General features: G+C 36.0%; 1 pseudogene; it reads right to left on the bottom strand.

Moving 5' to 3' along the window:
- Positions 1-800: 800 nt before the first annotated feature.
- On the bottom strand, positions 801-2,065 carry LOC105098375 (probable ATP-dependent RNA helicase DDX10; annotated as a pseudogene).
- Positions 2,066-11,738: the final 9,673 nt, after the last annotated feature.

Raw genomic sequence — 11,738 nt, 5'->3', positions numbered from 1 at the left:
AGTACTTCACACTGCTTCATCTTTGCCCAGCTAATTCCTTCTTATGCACAGACCTCCTCCTACCTCTGCTCCCCCAGACTGCCTGGAAAACTTCTACCCCTACTCATTCATTAAGAGTCAGATTAGAGGTCATTCCTTCGAGTGTCTCAGCTCTGACCCCTCTAGGCTGGGTTATACGTCCCTCTTCTGTATGCATTTCACTTATTAGATTCTGTAGCATGTTTTGTGCCTACCTTTACCATTAGATTGTGATGTCCTTTAGGGCACAGGCTATGTCTCATAAATTGTTGTAACTCCAGCACCTAACAAAGTTCCTGACACATGGCCAATAAACTTTTATTGCATAGGGAGTCTTCAAGCCATAAAATGACTCACAGGAGAATTAATGGAGAAGTAACACGGTCTGAGCACTCCGTTGGGAACCAGTACACTGCATGCTGCTGGCGAGGTCACTTAACCTTTCTGCGCCTCAATTCTCTCAGCTGAGAAGAGACCACCTATATTTTAAGGTTCTTTCCAGCTCCATATTTCTATGAAATGCATACTCTTCATTCTGCATTTACGTTTTTGATTATAGAAATTTAACAACTCCCTTGAGACATTTGTAGACATTACATACAGTAACTACACTGAAGTTAAGAAGCTATTGTGAACCAAGGCATTCACACAGATAAAGTTCCCTAGGAAAGTAATGTAAGCAAATGTAAATTTAAATAAATAATAAATGTTTGTGACTTAAAAATATTATACAAATGCAATAGAAATACTAAATATATCCATGTAGGTATGTATAGATTTCTTCAAGACATTTTATATATAAAAGTATATGTGTATAGATCACATATATTTCTCTTCAGTGCTTTTATTTTTTTTCTTGTGATCTTGGTCACTCTTTTCTTGACACTGGATTTAGAAGGTTCTTTCCTCTGTGATGCTTTATTCTCTGTAAGGTCCAACCTAAGCACGTTGTGCCACTTTACCTTAAAGAAATCAACATAAAGTCTTTCTTCCTCCTCCTCATCACTTCTGTACAAGAACTGCATAGAAATGTCCTTGATCTTCTGTCCCTCATCAGTGTTAGGGACTGTTTGAGGTTGAGATCCTTTTGCGTTCCCAGTTTCTCTTCCATTTCTTCTTCATCCTCCTTCTTTTTCATCTTCGTCACTAATGCCATTAGCCTTTCTGTATTTTGTTCCTTCTGATTTTTTCCCCGTCTTTCTGAAAAATGGACATTTTCTCAGTGAAGTAAGCTCTAAATTCTTCCACCTTATCATTAGCTCAATTACTTTGCTGTCTTGACTGATTACCATTTCTTTGGTGAGTTGTTTCTGCATTTTCTGAAGAAATGTGACCTATGTTGACACAGCAAGACCAAGAGACAAGTCACATTCAGGCACAAGTCACTTGTCCCCATCAAATACCTTTTACCTTTCATCAGCTACAATGAATGTATTGAGAGGACAAAACACCTTTGAGCTATTTCTTTTGAATCTTGATCTTGGGCTAAAGACAATTCCACTTTTTTTTCTGGATGTCTATAAATTGTTTTTTAGATTGATTTTGATTTCTTTCACAGGTGCTTTCTTCTGGAGAAGCTACTGCACCATCTTTTTACCTTCTAAGGGAAGCAAAATTAATAAACCATCACCATCTTCTTTGTACCTCGCATTTTTACCTGCTCTATGGATAAACATGTTGGCATCCTTTGGACAATAAAACTAAAGAACCCAATTCACAGCCAGGAAGTTCCTCCCCTGGGTGTAATATCAGCAGGAAAGAGTAGTGCAGCTCTCTTGCAGACAAAGTCATTACAGACTTCCATTCTCTTCCCTGTGGCTGTCAAACAAGAAAGGCAAAGATAGAAATACTAGGAATACCAACAGCTGGCGGAGCACTCAGTACGGATACTAAACCTTTTTACAACTGAAGACAAATATTATACTTTTCCTCTTCTGGTGGCTTCTCAAAAAGGAATATAGCACTTTTTTCTTTAATGCAACTCACAAACTATGTAATTTTGCTCCAAAGTGATAGGAGTGATGTATGTTGCTTTTTCAGAAATCATATATATATGATTTTAGTCAAAAAGTTTAAAAACTCATCAAATATCTACAAGGTTTTATGTTTTTAGGGGGAGGGTATGAATAGTCCAAATAATCTATGTGCTAAAACCAAAGCATTCTTCATTAAACCAACTTTTTTTTTTTTGAGAATCTACTGAGTGCCAAGACTCTTTATTATATGCTGCGGGCAGTCCAATTGTCAATAACAATTATATAAAAATTACCAATTAAATTATATTTCCATGCTACTAAATACTTAATTTCTGTGTCTGGGGAATTTTTTTATCTCATCTCTCTCTGTTCCTGGTAGAATATAAGTTCTGGAAATTCACCATTTGAATTAAGGTTCTGGCCTGAGGCAAGATATTTGAATTTCCTGTATCTTAGATTCCTTTTGTGTAAAATGGAGAGGAATATTAGAGAATCTACACATAGATTGGGTCAGGCCTATAAAATGAGTCACTATATGCAACATAAAAACAAGAATATGTAAAATTAAGCAATTTAAAATAGCATGTAGCACATAATGTGTCCCAAAATATTATTGTAGGAGATACTTACTAAATATATCATGGCTAACATAAAGTTGATGAGGCATATAGATAATAAAAATCTAATAGATAAGCCATGTATACAAAAAACTTAAAGAAAGGTAAAAATAATAATAACTTTATAGAGAGGTGAATTGTATTACAAGAATTCAAAGTTGATACATATAACCAACATACTTTTAAAAATTGCATTGTTGTTAATTCAAGAAATTTATCAAATATGTAATACATAACAGATATTATGTTAGGTACTAGAAATATAGTGGGAACAGAACATGATTTATGTCATATCCTTATGGTGCTCTCAGTGGTGAAGACATACATTGAATGATTTTTTGCACTTATAGAATATTAGGATGATAAAGTTTGATGTCCTCTAGAAGCACATAAAAAATAAATCCAATATAATCTGTGTGGAACATAGGGAGGACGTTGTGGAGGAAGTAAATTTTGGCTGAAAACCTAAAAAGTAAATAGTTATTGAGTGCTGCAGGAGGTGGAAATGAGAAATGGTGAAAGGAAAGAAACAAGTTTTTACAATGAGAAATATAAGCAAAAAATAACCTGACCCAAGATCAAAACTTTCCGTGCAACTTCTCACAATAGCCAACACTGAACTTATTTTCCACTTTGCAATCCTCTTTTCTGACCAGTGGAGCTGATGCACCCTCTGGGTTATGATTACACAGCTTCCTCCAGGATGTGCCTTGTGGCACCATTCACACCACTGTGTCATAACATTATCGTGAATAGCAAAATTTTATACAATAATAGCAAATTAAGTACATCTAATTTTTAAAGCCTTATTTTCATACACATTTTCTCATTTAAATTTCATAGTTACCAGTGACTTCCCTATGAATTTTTTCATTGTTCATAAAAAGGGAGTCAAGCTGATTGGCTTGTGCAAACTTACACAACTAACGTTGCTAGAAATCATGGGACCAAACTACATCTTGACAGTGATGCAGTGCAGAGATGCAGATTCTTTGTACTGAACAGGGTTTCATCTGCAGAGTGAATATGAGAGAGAGCCATTCATTCAATAAATACCTAATGGATACCCTGTAAGCACCAGGCACTGGTTTAGGGTTGAGGATACAGCACTGAATCATACAAGCCACAGTCTTAACTTTGTGGAGCTAATTTTCTAGATGAAGAGGAAGATCATACACACAATGAGCAGATAATGTAGTATGTTAGTTGTAGCAAGGACTCAGAATAAAAATAAAGTACAATTGGGGGATAAAGGCTGCCAACGAGCAAGTTTTGAGTGGTCAGAGATATCCTCATTGGAATGGTAACATTTGATTAAAGACCTATGGGGATAGGGCCACACTGAGATCTCAGGGAAGGGCTTTCCAAGTACAGGCAATTGTAGTACAAAGGCCCCAGGTGTTAGGGGCCTAGGCCTGGTGTGTGTGTGGAATGAGAAGGAAATCGGTGTGTCTGGAGCAGAAGAAATGTAGGGAGAAAAAACTAACAAGAAGCCAACATTTATAAGGCCTCATAGCCCATGGCAAGAATTTGGGGTATTAGATTGAGTGAGATACGCAGTCATTTCAGGGTTCAGAACAGAAGAAAGACAATATCTGGTTTATATTATAAGAAGATCACCTCTGTTGTTGTGCTAGGATGAGACTCTGTTGACAAAGACAAATGCAAAATGTCAATTAGGAGGCATTGAAATAATCATAATCAAAGATGGCCAGTGTGGCCAGTGAATAGGAGGTGATGAGACTGGATCAGATTCTGGATTTCTTTTTAAGGTTAAGATGGCAGTACTTGATTTAAGACTAGATGTGGGGTGTGAAATGAAGTGAAGCATCAATGAATAGCACACGTTTAAAAGGTAATCGGTTATGTAAAATCCTCATTCATTTCCCTGCTAGCCCTGTGGGTATGTGTTGCTGAATTTGTTGTTGTTATCGTTTTTACTGCTGTTTATCTGTTTATTAGTTGTTTTTTTAATGAGTGGCTTGATAAAGTGGAGAAGTAAGAGCCAGAAGGGTAAGGGAAATTAGCTGGAATTTAGGGTAAGTTGGAAGAAACTATAGGAACTATATTCATAGCAGACATGCAATAAAAATGTCATTAGATAAGGCAAAGCTCCATTGCTTGTTTTATTTATTTATTTTTTTACCTACTAAATATTTACTGTTATAGGGGCAGAAATTAGAAAAATGGCAGAATTGGGTTATATTCTTTGTGGAATTTGGCTTATGGTAACCAAGTCAGCAAAAATTGTCTCTACACAGCATTCTTTAAGGGTTAATAACAGTGTGGCTATCCAGAACTCTTCTTTGAAAAGTTAATTGCTTTTAGTAATATTTCACCCGGAGTAAAATTAAGTGTTGTGTTTACACAGTGAAAGGCGTGCTTATCAGTCTGCATTTTTTTTATTCAAACTTGGAAGTCACCTCCCTTTAAGAGCAAATACCTTGAGGTAAATACTTGGAAAGTGTATTTACGGAGCATCAGGGCAGATATTAATGCTGAGTGATGACAAGTATGACATAGGTGCTAGACTTCACACGGAGGGGTCACCGCACATGCTATTTCACAATGGCTGCCTCAGTAGATGAGCTGACATCACAACCCACTGCCAACGCCATAAACAATTGCCAATTTCATTTTACAGGAGTCACATGGGTGACTTGAACCAGAAAAAGAGATGAGGATAGGTGAAACTGAATATGTATGACTCATTCAGAACTGGCTTATTAGTCCAGAGGCAGTAGGACAGATTCAGCCTTGGAATGCCTAGGTTCAAACCCCAAGCCTGCCATTTATTAGCTACATGACCTTGAACAGACCACTGAGCTAGGTTACTCACTTCAAAAAGGAGGAAATTAATGTAGACTTATTCTAGAGAATCATGTGAATCAAATGAGACAAGGCATGTGTAAAAATGGTTTAAAGCATTGTATAAATATTTGATGTTATTATTGAACAGGCTTTCCCTTTGAAAAATGGAAAGGGAGAGAGCAGGAATGATTTAGCAGTTACTAAATACTCTCCCTGGTTTTGTGAATTCCCCACATGCAAGACCATTTAAAGTAAACAACAATGTCATCTCTCACTCTCTCTCCCTCTCTCTCCATCCATCCATCCAACCATCCAACAACTCGGTTGTGCATCTTGTTCAATGTCATTGTGTATGTTAGAGTCAAGATCCAAACTTAGGTTGTTCTTTGTGTCCAAGCCTGCATATTTCCTCATGTTCCAAGTCACTGCCTGTGCATTTTACATGTAGCTGTACTATGCCAGAGACTGGGAGACATTAAAGAAATCATCTAGTGGAATTATTTTCAAATATTTAGTTGTGAAGTCTTATTGAGAAGCTCAGCATTTGCTAAAAGTAGATCTGCCCCTGTTAGAGCAAATGTGGGAACTCCAAAGTAGCTTCACTTGTCCCTCCTCTACATCTTTTGGGAGTGTGGGCACTTTAGGGTTTAAAAAACATTAATCTAGCCTGTTCCTCTCAGCTTAATGACTGAAAAACAGAATCTCAGGGAGACTAAATGATTTACTTAAGAACACAAAATCTTTTAATAGCAAAAAAGAACAAGGAGCCCATTTCTGTGGAACTTGTGCACCATTTGCCCCCCACCATGCTTCCTACATCACTCCTACAATATTCATATTTGAAGAGTGTCAACAAATGCAGTTCATATCTCCCATTCAACTTCTGAACCAGTTAAGAGATACATAAAGGAGTTTGTCTCATGGAGATAAAACACATAAATTATATAATTGATGGAGCTGCTGGAGAGCATGGCTTGCTGTGTGATAACTAAAGGTTGCTCCACAGGGTCAGATGCTTACTTTGTCACAGAGTGCACCCCTTCCCCAATATGGAATGAACCTTTTCTGATAAACTTAACCATCGGGTACAAAAATGGACCAGAATACAAATGTGTTGGAGGCTGGACTAAAGCTGAATGGGTAGTAGGTTGAGCTTGTATGTCTACCTAGTTTCTTCTCCCTAACTCACCTGATCAGTCATCCTGTATGAGAATAAGGGGTCAGTGAGAATCCAGTGGTCCCTTAATACAAGATCCTTGTTATGAAAGGAAACATCAGGGGAAACCAGGAGGACAGGCTTAGTGACTTCCACCTCATGGAGTACAAGGAATGCAGGTCTGATGAGATCATACTCAATAACATATGGTTTTTATTTTATTCAAACTTCTGGCCTTAATTTTTGATTTGTTTGTTGTACTACCAAGTACCAACATTCTCATGAACATATCTCAGTTTTTTTTAACCAAAGTTATGAATGTTATATATTTCCTGGTGGCTTCATAATTTATAGATGAACTTATTTCTGAAACTAAATGTTATTGCATTGAGATGTTGTATGAGGCAAAACCAAATGTAGATAAATCTTGAAATAGCATTTTCCCCTATCACCCTGAAAGAGTAGAGTAGGAGTGATTGTCACATCCTCAAAACAGGAGACATCCCAAGGACAGGGAGGAAATTGGAGTCTTAGAATCAGCGAGCTCATACAGGACTTATGAGAATCAAATAAAGAGCCCTATGAATAGACAGTAATTGATAAAAGAAGCTTGGAGGCAAAGAGGGGTTTGAAACACATACCCGCCTCCAGGTAATAATATTAAAGAGCTGTTGAAGATCCTAAGTAAAATTTCATTACATCTTGAAGCTATGATTAAAAGAGAATTACTAGGTATGCATTTAAAATAAATATTCAACTTAATTCAAAAACAGGTTCAACATTTGGGAGCATCAATTTAAAAAGCACTCACTGAAAAGTCAATGTACTGTGGTGGTTATGAAAACCATCTTTCTATGTATATAATTATAAGTTATGGTTTCAATAGCTAGGAGTTCAAAATTAATACAAAATTTACATATATATATATATATATATACACACACACACACATATATACACACACATCTATATATATCTATATATATATTGATAACTCCTAGCTTCAATCCCCCTAAAAAAGAAAATTGCATATTCCTTCCCATTATTTTCCACTTTTCTCTAAATCTCAGATCTAATTTCTAACTGGGATGCAGATTGCTCTGGTGAAAATTCTGCCTCCACTGATGTGGCTGTTGTCTGACTTCAACTCATCTTCTAATCCTCAGCTTCATTATCACTTGTGCAAGGAGCTCTCCAATGATCTTCAAATGATAATTAGTTCCCTCTATTGTATCCCTCATACCACCCTAAGATTCCTCCTGTCTCATTTTATAGTAGCCCCACTCTTATAATTTTGCTCATTTGTTCAGTCAAAAATGTATATTGAGCATCTATTACATGCCATGAATGTTTCTAGGCTCTGGATGTACAATGGTGAGTAAGGTAGACTGGATTCCTTTTCTTATGGAGTACACATTCTAGATTATAGTAGGGATACTCCACACCATCAGGAACCTTAATGGCTTCTTTATTTTCTTACCAATGCTTGCTAAACTTCTCTAATAGCCATTGACATATTGCATATACTCAATAAATGTTTATTGAACTAATAATGAATAAGTAAATGGAAATTATGGGGAACAAATAAATAAATAAATAAAAATAAGATATTGATAACTGCTGTGCAGAGAATTAATAGCGGGTGAAAGAATTGATGGTGGCTGACTTATCCTAGATTAAATGCTCATGGAAGACTTCTCTGAGGTTTTAACATTGAAACTGAGATAGGCATGACTCAAAGAAGTCAATTTTATGTACCCCTACCCAGAAGCAACAATATTCTGAGATGTTCAAGCATTTGGAAGAGACCTGGAGTTTGAGAAACTCCAGAGGGAGAGAAAGAGTGAGGAAACAAGGAGAAAGAGGGATGGCGGGGAAGAAGGAATGAAGAAGAGAGGGAGAGAAAAGAAGAGGAAGGGATAGTAGAAAGAGGTGCCAAGGTGAATCAAGGCAACAGCATGAGTGAAGATGCCATTTGGAAGTGGATCTTCTACCCATAACTCTCACCAGTTGCATCAGAAATGAACCATCTAAATTCTTTTCCCATAGAGAAGCCTTCTACACTGCTGGTGGGAATGCAGTTTGGTACAGCCACTGTGGAAAACAGTATGGAGATTCCTCAAAAGACTAGGAATAGACTTACCATATGACCCAGGAATCCTGCTTCTGGGCTTATATCCAGAAGGAACCCTACTTCAGGATGACACCTGCACCCCAATGTTCATAGAAGCATTATTTACAATAGCCAAGACATGGAAACAGCCTAAATGTCCATCAACAGGTGACTGGATAAAGAAGATGTGGTATATTTATACAATGGAATACTACTCAGCCATAAAAACTGACAACATAATGCCATTTGCAGCAACGTGGATGCTCCTGGAGAATGTCATTCTAAGTGAAGTAAACCAGAAAGAGAAAGAAAAATACCATATGAGATCACTCATACATGGAATCTAAAAAACAAAAACAAAAACAAAAACAAACAAAGCATAAATACAAAACAGAAATAAACTCATAGACATAGAATTCAAACTTGTGGTTGCCAAGGGGGTGGAGGGTGGGAAGGGATAGACTGGGATTTCAAAATTGTAGAATAGATAAACAAGATTATACTGTATAGCACAGGGAAATATACATAAGATCTTATGGTAGCTCACAGAGAAAAAAATGTGACAATGAATATATATATGTTCATGTATAACTGAAAAATTGTGCTCTACACTGGAATTTGACACAACATTGTAAAATGATTATAAATCAAAAAATGTTAAATTCTTTTCCCATAGAGCTGAAAGGAAAGATAAAATGGCTAAGTTCCTGTGTCAGAATTGTTTCACAACAACAAATAATTGAAACATGTCTTTCACAGTCTCTGTAGCATCCACAAGTTCAGTTACTGGCCCAACTGGATGAAAAAAAAAAAAACTGAAAGAAGAATAATTAAGCAAAGTGAGGAATCACATCACTACCTGCTTCTCAGACTCTGAGCTTTCACGTCTTTACATGAAAAGTAAGGATGCTTTATAATTTTCAGAGTGTTTAAGTTCTTTGCCAAACCTTTGTGGTAGGCAGAATTAGGATTACCCAAAAGATGTTCATATCCCAATCCCCAGAACCTCTGAATATGTTAGGTTATGTAACAATGAGAAATTAGTGCTGCAAATGTAGTCTTACTAATCAGCTGACTTAAAGACAAAGAGATTATCCTGTATTATCTAGATAGGTTCAATATAATCACAAGAGGGTCCTTTAAAATAGAAGAGAGAGGCAGGAAAAGAAATTAGAGTCAGAAAGAGATTTGAAAATGCTTTTTGCTGGCTTTGAAGTTGGAGGAAATAGCCACAAACTAAGAAGGGCATCGATCCCTAGATGCTGGAAAAAGCAAGGACCAGACCCCTTAAAATCTTCAGAAGAAATGCAGCCCTAATGAACATTTTGATTTTAGCCCAGTAAGACCCATTTCTAACACCATACCTCTAGAACTGTAAGATAATAAATTTCTGGATTTTGGACCACAAACTTTGTGGCAATTTGTTACAACAACAATAGAAAATGAATAAAGCTCCCATATCATTTGCTGATGATTGATACTAGAATTATCAAATCTCTTTCAAGAAAGAGCTCTCCAATAGAGGATTAAATTAATCCTATGGATAACCATGCCAGAATGCAGTAAGATAATCATTTTCCTGAAAAAGATAGAATTAACAAACTAATGATTTTCCCCTGTAAACCATTTACCATCTATTCTTTCAGAATTCCTTCAAACATACTAATAGCCTAAGGCAAAAGAACAAAAAAATCACATCATTTATTAACTAGGTCCTGATAAAATGGCTTTCTTCCCCTCTGGTGGGGACAGAGGCTCTACTAGGAAAAAAAATTCAAATTTCTTCGAAGACAGTGCAAACTTAATTTACCATATGGGATTGTAAATTACCTATAGGTAATAAACAAACAAATAAATATATAAATAAAGCCTCTTTGTAAGCATCACAGTCCCAGACTTATGCTTTATGCATAACAACCTTATTTATGTCTTACTACCACAATACCATCAGCATTCTTATCTCATTCCACTGTCAGTGAGCTCAGGATGACTGCCATTTCATTTCGGACTCTAGAGAGTCTAACAAACATGTCTAGCATGTAACTCCCACTGCATTATTATTGTTAGATTAATTAACTAACATTAAGTACTTGTTGAATTAACCCATAGCAATTCACAATTTAAACACAAGCCTCAGAATGAGCTTTTGCAAACCAGATCCTTTCAAAAGATAGCTCAGGTATACTGGGCAAGACTAGGATAAGTTAATAATGTTAACATATTCACCATGTTAAATTGCTGGGACAATAAAAAAACAATAACTAAAGTGAGAAAAATAACTGTGGGCACAGCTTTAAGAACAGGATGATTTATCCTAGAATGTATTAAATTTGATAGGCAATGAGATTGTACATTGAGAGTTTGGTTATTTTTAATTTTTTTTAATTTTTATTTTCTTTGTGCAGTATTCCAGAATAACTTTTCACTAATGTTTTTATCTTTCTCTAAAACTATGAATTTAATCAATATGCTCAAAGGACTAATTAGTTATAATATCTTCAGGACATTCAAAACTGAAAATACTGCAATTAAAAAGGTAAATATACTGTAAGTGACATTCCAGGAGTGTTATTAGAGGAACTAAAAGGCATTTAAAATAAACAGATTTATTGGCTGTTGAATACCCACGGATTTCATCTTATATTACTATTTGGTTTGACTAAGTTAAACTTTCCAAGTAAAATAATGACTTGGCCGATATAATGCCCCCCAAGTTCTCATTTGCTGTTTTCAGCCCTTGAACATTTCAAGATCTCTGAGACTTACAGGACTCACAGTAAAATACTGTACAGCAAAAGGCAAGTTAATGGTGGCCTGGAAAAAAACAGAAGAGCTGGACTCAAATCTATGAATAATATTATCATGGCTTTAAAACTTACATAAAATTAATTCAATTAACTTATTTTAGGTTAAACAAAAACATTTCTGACTCTGTAAACTGAATGCTGCTCCACACTCTGTAAGTGTAGGGCCCCCCACAATGAGGTAAAAGTAAGACATTCAAATATTTTGGAAAGAGAGATTCTTATTCTCTGTGGCCATTACAA

Source organism: Camelus dromedarius, chromosome 1 (genome assembly GCF_036321535.1).
Source record: "Camelus dromedarius isolate mCamDro1 chromosome 1, mCamDro1.pat, whole genome shotgun sequence".
Classification (NCBI taxonomy): Eukaryota; Metazoa; Chordata; class Mammalia; order Artiodactyla; family Camelidae; genus Camelus; species Camelus dromedarius.
This window is presented reverse-complemented; position numbering and strand designations above follow the sequence as displayed.